A 14,183-nucleotide genomic window follows, 5' to 3' on the forward strand; every position below is an offset into this window, starting at 1 on the left:
TCCCCTCCTGACACGTCTTTGATCTGAGTGATCCCGATGAGATCCCACTTGTCAAATCCCTTAGATTTCCACAAGCTCCCAAGTTTCTTTGAATTCCATAAGGGGGTGGCCATGGTTAGCTTCCCCTCCCATGCAAGATATCTATTGGCTGCATGCCACGCATGAACTGCATGTGCCGTTGGACCCGTCAGTGCAAACCGCTTAGGCCTGGCATAAAGCGCCCTGATGAAATCCCCACCTGGGGGTCCGTAGACAACGTGATTCACCGCTGCAAGTTGTGAAGCCCAATAATATTTCTGCAGATCTGGCAGTCCAATCCCCCTACCGTACCAAGGGAGAGTAAGTTTAGAGAATGCTATACGGGGTCTTCTGTCCCAGAGAAGCTTCCTCTGGAGGGCCTCTATTTCTTTAAAATAGGATGCCGGAATAAAAAGATTTAATACTAAAATAGGATGCCGGTACCGGGCCCATTGTATTCTGGAGCACATACAAAAATTGGAGAAGAGCCATCATCTTAAACAGCACCGCCCTACCCAACAGGGAGAGTGGAAGAGCCTTCCAGTGCTCCACGTCCCTTTTAAACCGGTTCAATGGGGGACCCAGGTTATTGGTATATCGCAACTTCGAGTCAAGTGTTACGTAAATACCTAGGTATTTAAACCCTTCTGGCTCGATCTGTATAGGGCATGACTGCGGAATTACCGGGGGCTCACCCGTGAGGACAAAGAGCACCGATTTCGACCAATTTATTGCGAATCCGGAATATCTTCCGAATATGGCCAGCAAGGTTTTATAACTTTTTTAAAATATTGTAAAATTATGTTTCATAACAGATTTTGGGTTGCATTGGGGTATTGGATGAGTAGTGTCTTATTATTAGGATGTTTCATTTAAAATATATTGGATCATTAAGATTTTATTCATGCACATCTGAAGTTATTTAAATAAAATATGAAAAATGTAATGAAACAGGCCATTAGCTGTGTAACCAGAACAAGTAATGGTCCACATTCAACCTCCACTGGGAACCACAATCCCCATTGTAGCGCTTGATTCTCTCAGGATAGAGGTGCAGAGCTGTCCAAGTCCTACTCAAGGAAGGTGGTGTGGGCTAGTAAACACTCAATAAATAGTTGTCCAGTCTGTGCTTATCTTTTGAAAAAGAAAAAGTACATTTGTTACACATACTCTACTCAATACTATGCAGTAATTTACAAATATACATAAGGCTGGTGGAAATACCTTTGATGACATTGCATAATCAATTCTGACCTACTAAAGGGGTCAAGATCATTAACGCAAATGCAATAATCAAATATAACTATTTGTGAACGTATTTATGAATGTTAATAAAGCATATGCACTGCGATCAATAGTGGCTGTCAACATTATTATTTAAATAACTTCCCATGAGACTGTGTGTTTTCTGCATTCTTTCAACCAGTGGAAATGCAATAATTAAAACAGCATCTCATTTTGATCACAAAACACAAAACCATAAACAATACAATTTCTTTAAACACCTTAGGGCCAAAATTACTCAGATATAGGGTTGGTCCCAAGAGGGTGCAGCACTTCCAGCTGAAGAGCACATGCTCCACACTGCAAAATGCTTAAAATGCTGATATGAGCACAGGGAGTGGGGCATGATCACTGCTATAAGGGGGGTGCAGAAGCACTCCTCTGTCCTATGTGTCTTTGCTGGGGGCCCAGAGTTGGGAATACCGGGCCCCTCCCTTGACTCTAAAGAGACGCAACAGCGCCCCTGCTCCTTTGTGGCCGTGAGAGGGTTCAGAGTTGGGGGTCCCGGGCCAACCAACAAATATAACCGTTCTGGGGGCGGGGATCCCCAGGCCTTTAGGACGCTAGGGAGGGGGGCCCCATTCATGCCCCCTCCAGCATATAAAAATTGTTGATTCCCTTGTGGCGATCACCGGGTCCTGGCCCACCCCGGGGGATTCAGAACAGCCGGGCAGCGGAGCTCTATGTTGTCAGCATCACGCTGGGGTGGGGGGGGGTCAAAAGTCAAATCCTTCTCCTGCTGATGGATCTGGCCCTTTGGGCGATTAAGCACACTTTTGGGCTAATTTTGCTCTGGGTAGAGAGCTCTAGCCACCTGGAGGACTTTCCTTAGGCCTCCTGACCTTTAAGGTAGCAAACTTGGCAGGGAGCTGGTGCCGCTGGCTCCCTGCACCAGTCCTTCTTCTTTTAACTCTTCAGAGTTTCTCTCCTCTTTGCTGTAGAAGTCCACTTCTTTCCCCCCGCTAGTACTCAAGGAGTATAAGGGGATCAGCTTCCATGAGGAGAGCTCCACTGGTCCTGGGAGTAACTGCAGAGTCCTTGGTCCAGATGGATATTAGGAGGTTCCTCTTTCTAGTTGTCCATGGCTGCCATGACTAGTCCCAGTCCCAGCAGAAGAACAAAACCAAGAGAGGGCTCTCCCCCTTGCGCTAGACCTTTTAGGTGGGGGCGAAAGGTTCCAGAAGTGAGTCACCTCTGGCCAATCCTCAAGTGCCACATTACCTCTCCACCCTGTCCCAAACATCATGTACAGCGTGCTAGGACATTTCAACAATGAAAGCACCCAGCAGTCACTAGTCACATCTGCTCTGGGGCCTCAGCTCCCCCCCCCCAGTTGAAATCACTGCCAGGGACTTTCCCACCAAATCTTCAAAGGGAGACCTATCCTGTGCTGTTTGAATTTTTTCAAAATGGAATCTAAGTTTTAATTGTGTCTATAATGTTATTTTTATGTGGTCTTTTAAATTAATAGCATGATTTTGGAGTGGGATGTAGAGGTTGTAAAGGAATCAGGTGGGGTATTTTTACATTTTTAATATTTAAGCATTTTGGTTAATTTGTTTTTATCATTAAATTATCGTTCAAGTATTGGATGTATTGTTTTAAGTTATTTGTTTTTATTTGAAGTTACATCATTTAATTGGTTCATTATTAACATAATATGATATGATAACGCTAATTATATTTAAAGTTTTGTGAAGAATGTGTATTTTTATATTGTTGACTCTAGTCAACCTTTATAATAGAGCATAAACGCTCCTCCAAGTGTGAGCAAAAAAGTTTCTCCCTGCCCATTCTCTCTTAGGTAGGCAAACATAGAATTGCTCCCTACTAGTTGGAGTAGAATGAAAAGCTGTTCCTGCCCGGTGAAAGCAATGGCAGGTCCCAGATTTTCTGGTATGGGTGCTAGCAGGGTAGCCAATGGGGCTGCTGGGACCCAGGGTCTCCCCCACAGCCCCCACTGATAAAAATGTTTTAGGGTGCCCCGGTACGCACTGGCGCACCACAGAGGTGAAAAAAGTGAAAAGGGTTTGCCTGCTTCTGCACAGCCCCATGAAATGTGGCCCCTTGCAGGGAGCTGGCAGGCTGTGGTGAACCTGGGGCTCCCCCTCCCCCAACCCCCAACAAACAATAAAGCTTGGTATGTTCTGGGTAAGACAGGAACACCCAGAAAAAAAATAAACAAAAAAAAGGCAAGGAAAATAAATGAGTGGCCGGAGCCCCTAATTCATTTTTCACTCCTCCTGGCAAGGAGTGCCCAATAATGTCTATGGACTAATTTAAATATATTTTTATGCTGGTGGCACACCCTATCTGATCAGTGGTACTGCCAGCATGTTTAACATGTTTTTAAGTGTTGTTGAGGGTTGCAGGTTTTGCAGCATCCCTAAAATCACTTGAAGATATCACTGTGCCCCCAACGGTTAGCCCCACTGTGGATGCCTATGTGGAGCACAGCAATGATTTGGCACATTTCTTCCAGATGAACATTTTAGATATTTTCTCCTCCTTCGCTTATACCACTGACTTTGTTGGCTCTCCTCATAGCCAATCTTTGTCTGAGCTAAAAAACGCCCATCCATCATCCTTTCCCAATCTTACTGAGAGTCTTGCTAAAGATCTCTTAAAAGTGGGCTCACAACTGGATCTGGCTCCTCGCCATGTTCTTTGCCAAGAGTCTGATTGCATTGCTTCTGTGCTGACAGCGTTGTTAAACATCTCCCTCTCTGGTGGGCAGGTTCTGCACCAATGGAAGCATGAAATAATTAGGTCACTTTTAAGAAAGCCTAACCTTGACCCCCTTTCTTTAAGCAATTATAGGCCTATCTCTCTGTTACCTGGAGTTGCAAAAACTCTAGAAAAACACTCTAATAAGAATCTTTCTCCCTTCCTGGAATCTAAGGGAGTAATTCATCCTGCTCACATGGGTTTCCGACCACAACACAGTACTGAATCAGCACTGTTAGCAGTGATCGAGGAACTTAGGAGACTCCTGGACCAGGGAGGATCTGTAGCGGTTATCATTCTTGATCTGAGGGCTGCCTTCGACACTGAGGATCATCTAACTCTCATTCAGGGAATTTCTAAGGCTATTGTCGTAGGCAGAGCACTAGAATGGCTTTTTAGATTTTGGAGAATCGAACATTTCAGGATCTGAATCAGGACTATTATTTAACCAGTCTCCCCCTTAGTTGTGGGGTTCCCCGGGCTCCTCCCTGATCCCTACCCTTTTTAATCTGGACATGCTCCTCCTTGTCAATATTGTGCAATCATTCAGGTTGTCATTGGTCTCGTACGCCAACGACACCCAGTTGGTTATGTTAATCTCCCCTAACTGTACCTCCAATCACTTATCTTTGACTCCTTGCCACTAGGAAGTAGCCAGCTGTATGGCCGGCTGTAATCTAAAACTTAATGAGGACAAAACAGAAGTTATTTTGCTGGGCAACAACTTCTATAGTAATTTGCCTAGCTCCTACCCAGAATGTTTGAGCAATCTGCCAACCCCCAAAAGCTCGATAAAGAACCTGGGAATGTGGCTAGATCCTAATCTTACGATGGACCACAAAGCCCCAAAAAATCTCTGCTAGTTGCTATACCATTCTGAGACTACTGTGGAAGGTTCTCTTCCTCTTACAGACAGAAGAGTGATTATACAGGCGTTGGTGTTGCACCCCTGGGTTATGGGAACACCCTATACCTCAGCTCTCCCTGTTATGTGGTCAAAAGGATGCAAACGATGCAGGACACGGCTGCTCAACTTCTTGCATACACACACAACCATCAATCAGTCTCTAGGGCTCTCAGAGACCTCCACTGGTTCCCGGATTCAGTTAAAATCTCTCTGCATCATGAATAGGGCGATCAGCAATAGAGCCCCCACTTGCTGCGATCATTAGCCTCCCCTTACTAGTCTAGGAGACCTCATAGATCAGCATCTGCTCATTTACTGTAGTTCCCCAGGATTCGTAGTTCGCACCGGGGTGGACACTCCACATCTTTTTTGGCGTCTCAACTCTGGAATTTCCTCACTTTCGAATTACGCCTTCAGGAGCAAGGTCTTGAAGACCTGGCTGTTCAGGGAATAACTTCTTAGTCTCTGATGTTCTACGGTATATGTTGCAGCACTGGCAGGCCTCCTGGTAGGCATGCCAAATACAGAAACTGCAGAATAGAATAGCATAGAAGCAATGCTGGCTCCCAGCACTTCTGGGATGGGTGCTAGATGGGGAAACAGTCGGGCTGAGGGGGCCAAGGGTCTCCCCCAAAGCCTCTAACGCTAAAAATGATTTGGGGTACCCTGTTGCGCACTGGAGCACCACAGAGGTGAAAAAAGTAAAAGAGGTCTGCCTGCTCATGTACAGCTCCATGGAATGGGGTCCCTTGCAGGGAGCTGGCAGGCTCCCCCCACTCTACCCCCAGCACAAAAAAACTGTGGGTGTCCTGGGTAAGATAGGGACACCCACAATAAACAAATATACTAAAAAAGCAAAGGTAAGGTTAATAAATGTGTGCCCAGAGTCGCTAATTTATTTTTCACTGCTCCTGGCAAGGAGTGCCCCGTAATCTACTCTATGGACTAATTTACATATATTTTGCTGTTAGTGGAACACACTATATGGGCACTGGTACTACCAGCGTGTATAACATGGTTTCAGTGTTGTTGTGGGTTGCAGGTTTTGCATCAGCCCCCACAAATACTTACAGAATAACCACATGTTTTGTGGGGTCTATAGAATATGATCCTAGGCAAAGTAATTGCTGTTTTTAAGCTTTCCCAGACCTGGATCTTAAGCTCTTCAGCTTGGGAATGCTGGCACTCCTTGTGGGTGGTTTAATAGTTTGGCTGCAATAAGTGGCCGGAATTGTGTCAAAAACAAAAGACTGACATGTTTAATGTTATTTTGACTATAAAAACCAACAAGTTTGCCCTTATATATTGAACATAATTTACATTTAAATTATTCTGGGAAATGCACTAAAGTTAAAGTGATGGTTGTAGTTAGGTATTAAAAAAAATCTTAGAAATTAACCAAAAAAAGGTTAAAGGGTCATCATAGTTAGGTAAAAATGTCAAACAAAACATACTGCTTTAAACCATTAAAATTCACCAGTTATATTTATCTCAGGTAACTATAACTGATGCCCTAATGTAAGTATAACTCTCACCCTTGCTATGCACTGCTAATTACCCTCTATATTACATCCCTCATGACATATTTTATGATATTATTGATAATATATCTGCACCATCTGAAAAAACATCATTGATGACAACACTGTGAATGGAGAGGGCACAAGTTTTATTTACTTTAGGACACAAGTTGTAGTTATTGAAATAATTATAACTGGTGCATTTCAATGTTTTTTTTAGTTTAAAATAATACGTTTTAAATAACATTTTTACCTAACTATAGTGTCTCATTAACCTTTGGTTTTTAAAGAAATAATATTCTTTTTTAAGTTCCATTTTCATAAAATTGCTATTTTTTTAAATTCAATTTATTAAAACGTGGTTTTAATTTTTTTTTAATATATGTGTAAAAAAACTCTATTGCACTTTTTATTGATATATTTCTACACATTTTGAAGTATAAAGTTTAATGTATTCATATGTTTTTAATGCATTTTTAAGTTGATATTTTTTTTTAAATCTTATTCATTCTTTGACGTAATTCCATTTAGGGCCTTATTTTGAGTTGGCGGTCGGATGGACTGCCAAACCCACAGTGGCGGTGCAGCTACCGCAGCACCGCTGATCTGACCTCCCTATAGCAAGTTGGACAGTCGGACCACCATCGGACTGCTTCTGCCGCCAGGGATCAGCAATCCCTGGCAGTCTTGCAGCAGTCTGAGGCCCCTAATATGCTGGTGGTGCGGCTGCAGCACCACCATGCATATTAGGAGTTTTCTCACCGCCACAGTTTTCATGGCTTTGGACCTGACATGAAAAGTGTGGTGGTGAGGAAACGAAGGGGGCCCTACAGGGCCCCCTGGTGCCTCTGTGCCAGGGGATGCATGCAAGGTGGAACAGGGTGTGCCCCCCTGTCTGCATGCACCTCCAGTTCCTGCAGGGTATGAGCCTTTAGTACTGCACCGCAGTTGCCCAACCGCCTCAGGACGGCCCGACCTGGATGCTAGTTGGAATCCGGCGGGAGGCCGCATTATGGCTTTGGCAGTATGGCAACTGGTGTGGCGGCCCGCTGTCACACCGCCAAAGTCATCATAAGGCCCTTAATGTTTTGGTTTATAGAATTAATTTGTCTTTTACATGTTTTACAATTAAATATATATATTTTATTATTAAAAGTGTTTTTTATTGTTTTGGTTATAGTATAGTATAGATAATCTTTTAATTCTAATATTTTTAACAATACTTTTTTGCATTTGATGGGAAATGTTGAAGCTATATTCATGTCTAGGTATATAACAAATGGGCTTCTTGTGCAATAGTAAATCTGCCCCCTCAAAGTCCAAAACCTTCCCCGATGTGGCTTGGAGTAGGAATAGTAAATCTACACCACTTATGGGCCTATTACGTTGATGGTTATAGGTTTGTTTAGGGTTTTTGTGGTTTTCTTTTTGAATTGGGTATTGCTATTGAGTCTAGGTATGGTAGACATTGGTTGTTGGCAAGGAGTTGGGCTTTGCTCTGTAACATATTGTGAAATTTGTTTATTTGTTTTGAGACTTTAGGTTTTAGTTGTGGTTGTCATGTTTCAAATCCTAGTTTTTTATGTTTTTTTCATGTTTTTACACTTCTAAAAACTGTATAGTGTAGGGTGACTTTGTCCTAGCATTCCTTGGAAGAAACTGTGCCATCCTTCCACTGCGTTGCTTGTTTTTGCTTCTTGTGCTTTGATACAGTTGGAAATGTTGCACCACGGTTTATGATGGTTAAGTTATCATCTGTGACCAGAATGATGCAGTCTGCCTATCCAAGTATCGGTAAAGGGGGAGCTTTAGAGAAGTCCATTTTTGGTCATATTATTGATAGTAAAGGTGATTCAGTTAATATGTTGTAAGGTATTGTTGCTTTAATTACAGGAATGTATCCAAGGGCAATGAAAAAGTAAAATGCCAATTGTGTGTCTTACGGTTAAGTTTGGTGTGAAATGTATATCCTCAAAAATCTTTGGACATGCAGGTATTTCTTTGGTTACTTGTCTAGTTCTAGCTATGAATCCTTTAAAGTTGGCAATTGCAGGGAGGTGGCTGGTAGTATAGTTAAGAACACTGGCCATTATATTTCTTTAGAACTGCAACAGTAGGCTGTAGTGAGCTCATACTAGCTTCTTTTAGCTCTTGCTGTATATTTCTTACTTAACTTTCTGCAATACTAGAAGCATGATTATGTTGGCATTTTCAAGAGTTAAATTTTTTATTTGCCCTCCCATAACATGCATTAGAAAAATATTTGTGCATTTGCAGCGAGTTCTTTCATTGCTCCTACTTCCTGTGTTGTACATGTATCCCATGTTGCTTAACCGCATGCGCGCTAGCGGTTTTCCCGCTGCGCGCTGCGATTTTAAAAAACCCGCGTTACGTGACGAGCTCAGCTTGTCATCAGAGTAGCCCAGGTTACGCCCATGACGAGCTGAGCTCGTCATCAGCCCCGAAGGGGTTAATAATAATTTTCCTCACCGGGATCATGTGTATGTGGTTCTGCAAGACTTTTTATTGTGCAATATTAAATGAATCATAAATTAATAACTGTATTTTATAATAGGAAATATGTATGCGTTAGTAAAACTTTTCAAACATTTATACTTATGAATTCAATGTTATTGGTGAATAGTAAAAAAGTTACTTTTATTGTTAATTTAGATGCTTTTGCTACATGTGTTTCTTTTGAACTGTTTAAAAAATGGTAGTGTTAGTTGGCATAACAAACAATTCTTTATTTTTCATTTTTCCGTCTTGATTATTTTAGTTTTAAAAGAAACGTTGTTAGTTAATTATTTGTAAATAGATTATTAAATTATTTTTAGACTTTATTTGTCCTGGTGGAGTTTAATGTTTAAATATGTATCCAACTTTATTTCCAGTTCTGTTATTTTCGGATTGGATCAGTTGTATTTATTTGTATTAGGGAACATGAAAAACAAAGTGTTTTAGTGTAATTAAGACTTTTTAATTTTTCATTATTTAATTTAATATAGGTGTAATTTATTTTATGTACTTCCAAATAAGTTGTTTGTTTTCTTTGGAGTTTTTTTTTTCTTGTCGTGTTTCTCAGTAAGCTGACAGCTTTTCAGCTTCATGAAGTGAAGGGTTTGTGTGAAACAATTTCTTCAATGTTTGTGTGGCTTTTTTAATACTTTTGTTTAATTATATAGTCATGTAATTGGTTAACTATTTTAAAGTTTAATGTTATTGATCGGATGATTTCTTTGCTGTTTCATACGGTGATCATAAATTCGGGCCTAATTACGATTAAAAAAAGTCTGCCCGACGTTCGTTTCGGTTGTGGGACCGCCCAACCTCCTGTCGGCAGTCCTGACCAACCAATTAGGATGCGACCGTACAGTGTTCCGTTGCACTCCTATTCTTTACAATGGAAACATTAATTTCGACCACAATGCATGCTCCCATTGTAAAACAAAGAGTTTGAGTTAATCTCTGCACCCCGTGGCAGGCACCTTGAGGTGCAGGGATCAACGGGGGGGGGGGGGAGGCACCTATCAGAGACCGTGCACCCATGGGGGCCCTGTTGGGGGCCCCAAAAGTCGACGTCCGACAGCCTTTCTGTGTCGGAAAGGCTGGCACAGAAAGGCTGTTGGAATCCGACATTGTAATCCCTCGGGGAGTAAGAGCCGCCCTCAGGATTACTGAAGTCATTCTGACTGGCGAACGAGCTCTCCGAGCTGTCTGAAGTCAGTCGGAATGACCAGTCATATTCCTTTCCAACCAACACCATCTAAATGGGTCAGTCGGAAAGGAATCCGACCGACTGATTTCGATGCATTAGGAAACGGCTCTGACCGATGGTCGGAGCTGTTTCCCAACACATCGTAATCAGCCCCTTAGTGTTTGTTATGGCAAGTTCTAGCAGTGTTTTATATCAAAATTATGAATATATTCATTTTACATATTTAGCTTTTTAAATGTTTTTGTTTTTATATTTCATAATGGTATTATTTAATTTTAATGGTACATTTGTTAATTTTATTTAATTTTAGAGTACTATAATAACACAAATATTCATATAATAATGTGTATATTTAAAAAAAATCAATAATATTTCTTGAGTTTGATATTGTTTTCCTCGATATTCTGTGGTATAACTGATACTCCATCACAAACCTGTCCACCAAACCGACAGTCTAAGCAGACCCTTTTTAGGTCCAGGAAGACAACCAGCTTTCTAGCAACGAAGCACCAGTTGGCTCAGTTGACGGTAAGCTTCCTCTGATGGCTGGGTGGAGTGGGGCCATTGGAGTAAGAGCATTGCAGGGTGGACAGTGTATGTCCTTTTTTACTGCCCATCCCTGCCAGGATTTAGGCAATGAGGGACCAAACGAAACAAATAATGAAAAATCTGGCTATGTGTGGAATCATTAGTTATTTGTTTTCCAATAACAAACTTTCACTGTGGGTGTTTGTTTTAAAAAAATAAAAACTTTGGTAAAATTTGGTGAATGGATATTAATACCAACAGCGGCCGTCCACCAAAAGTTTTGTACCTTGACAGGATCTGTCATGACAGCTGCTCCTATCAAAGAAAAAAGATCTCCACTGGGCCGTGAGTTCTCTATAAATTTGGCAGACTTTATTCCGCCAATGTGTAAATGATCTGTCCTCTTTGACCTTGATGGTCTGTATGTACACCATCCACCACACTCTAGATCAAGCCTTTAGTTGCACAGAATTCTTTTTGATTCAAATTCACCACCATTTTGTTTTTGTGTTCAGTCGCTCGTAAAGTCTTTTTTTCCACATTGTTTTCCAGTGGATGTGAAGATGGCAGATGCGATTCCTGGTTCTTTTGCCCAGATATGGAAAATTAAGTTTTACCTTTATAATAATAACTAGCAGCCCGTCCCGATGTTGTCCGGGTATGAAGTAGAATGTGTGTAATGTGTGTATTTGGCAAGGGCAATTTATTTTAAAATCTCGCGGTAGACAACATTTTTTGTTTCATTAGAATAGGGACGGAGAAGGGCCAGCTGCAGCCCAGGCTGATATTAGAAGGCGCATACAATTGGTGTAGTGATCCGCCGCCTGAGCCCGGCTACAGCCCTGGTTGATGTTAGCAGGCGCGTGTAATGTCGTTGAATGAGAGAGTTATCAGCCGCAGGTAAATCCGTTTAATGAGAGAGTTCAGTGACAGCGAGTAGGAGAGGCTGCAGTAATTGTCCCCGCAGACACGCTCATTTGCGTGTTCCCCCGCTTGAGGCCCAGATGCAGGCCTGTTTGATGTTAGCAGGTGCGTGTTCCCCCGATTGAGGCCCAGCTGCAGCCCTGGTTGATGTTATCAGGCGCATGTAATTAGTGTACTGATCCGCCGCCTGAGCCCGGCTTGAGCCCTGGTTGATGGTAGCAGGCGCGTCTAATTTAGTTGAATGAGAGAGTTCAGTAACAGCGCGCAGGAGGGGCTGCAGTAATGTTACTTACCAGGCCCCCAGCTGAACGTGTTTGTCATGCCCCCAGCACACGGACACAGCAGACGATCTTTTGATTAATGTACGACCCACATGGCGTGGAACGTAGCACACGCCCCCAGCGTTTCTCACGCCCCCAGCATGCCCCTTGATGCGGTGCAATTGCGCTCACATGGCATGAAGTAATTTACAACAAGGGGTGGTGATGGACAGAGTCTCTGAATTAAGCAGAGTACTCTCACCCAGTCAAGAGATCAGGGCTCGATCCAACACCGTTTGCTCAGACATGAGTTCCTTGCTCATTGCACCATCAGGATTCAAGCAAGCCGGGCCGAAGACGGCTGTAATGCCAGAAACCGGTCCCCGGAAGCTTGTTTCCTTTCCAGTGAAGAATTGGCTTGGTAGTTTGGTCTGCCCTGTTCCCATGATGCACAGGGCCAGGGACAGACTAATTTGCATATAGCCAGGTTCTGAACTGGGATGGTGCAGTGAGCTAAAAAACGGTGATGGATCAAGCCCTGATCTGTTGACTGGGTAGGAGTGTTCTGATTAACTCAGATACTCTGTCCATCACCACCCCCTTTTTGTAATTATTTTGGCCACCATGAGTGTGGAAGGGTATGCTCAGACATGAGTCCCTTGCTCATTGCACCATCAGGATTCAAGCAAGCCGGGCCGAAGACGGCTGTAATGCCAGAAACCGGTCCCCGGAAGCTTGTTTCCTTTCCAGTGAAGAATTGGCTTGGTAGTTTGGTCTGCCCTGTTCCCATGATGCACTGGGCCAGGGACAGACTAATTTGCATATAGCCAGGTTCTGAACTGGGATGGTGCAGTGAGCTAAAAAACGGTGATGGATCAAGCCCTGATCTGTTGACTGGGGAGGAGTGTTCTGATTAACTCAGATACTCTGTCCATCACCACCCCCTTTTTGTAATTATTTTGGCCACCATGAGTGTGGAAGGGTATGCTCAGACATGAGTCCCTTGCTCATTGCACCATCAGGATTCAAGCAAGCCGGGCCGAAGACGGCTGTAATGCCAGAAACCGGTCCCCGGAAGCTTGTTTCCTTTCCAGTGAAGAATTGGCTTGGTAGTTTGGTCTGCCCTGTTCCCATGATGCACTGGGCCAGGGACAGACTAATTTGCATATAGCCAGGTTCTGAACTGGGATGGTGCAGTGAGCTAAAAAACGGTGATGGATCAAGCCCTGATCTGTTGACTGGGTAGGAGTGTTCTGATTAACTCAGATACTCTGTCCATCACCACCCCCTTTTTGTAATTATTTTGGCCACCATGAGTGTGGAAGGGTATGCTCAGACATGAGTCCCTTGCTCATTGCACCATCAGGATTCAAGCAAGCCGGGCCGAAGACGGCTGTAATGCCAGAAACCGGTCCCCGGAAGCTTGTTTCCTTTCCAGTGAAGAATTGGCTTGGTAGTTTGGTCTGCCCTGTTCCCATGATGCACTGGGCCAGGGACAGACTAATTTGCATATAGCCAGGTTCTGAACTGGGATGGTGCAGTGAGCTAAAAAACGGTGATGGATCAAGCCCTGATCTGTTGACTGGGTAGGAGTGTTCTGATTAACTCAGATACTCTGTCCATCACCACCCCCTTTTTGTAATTATTTTGGCCACCATGAGTGTGGAAGGGTATGCTCAGACATGAGTCCCTTGCTCATTGCACCATCAGGATTCAAGCAAGCCGGGCAGAAGACGGCTGTAATGCCAGAAACCGGTCCCCGGAAGCTTGTTTCCTTTCCAGTGAAGAATTGGCTTGGTAGTTTGGTCTGCCCTGTTCCCATGATGCACTGGGCCAGGGACAGACTAATTTGCATATAGCCAGGTTCTGAACTGGGATGGTGCAGTGAGCTAAAAAACGGTGATGGATCAAGCCCTGATCTGTTGACTGGGTAGGAGTGTTCTGATTAACTCAGATACTCTGTCCATCACCACCCCCTTTTTGTAATTATTTTGGCCACCATGAGTGTGGAAGGGTATGCTCAGACATGAGTCCCTTGCTCATTGCACCATCAGGATTCAAGCAAGCCGGCCGAAGACGGCTGTAATGCCAGAAACCGGTCCCCGGAAGCTTGTTTCCTTTCCAGTGAAGAATTGGCTTGGTAGTTTGGTCTGCCCTGTTCCCATGATGCACTGGGCCAGGGACAGACTAATTTGCATATAGCCAGGTTCTGAACTGGGATGGTGCAGTGAGCTAAAAAACGGTGATGGATCAAGCCCTGATCTGTTGACTGGGTAGGAGTGTTCTGATTAACTCAG

The sequence above is a fragment of the Lissotriton helveticus genome, chromosome 10 (genome assembly GCF_964261635.1).
Source record: "Lissotriton helveticus chromosome 10, aLisHel1.1, whole genome shotgun sequence".
Lineage (NCBI taxonomy): Eukaryota > Metazoa > Chordata > Amphibia > Caudata > Salamandridae > Lissotriton > Lissotriton helveticus.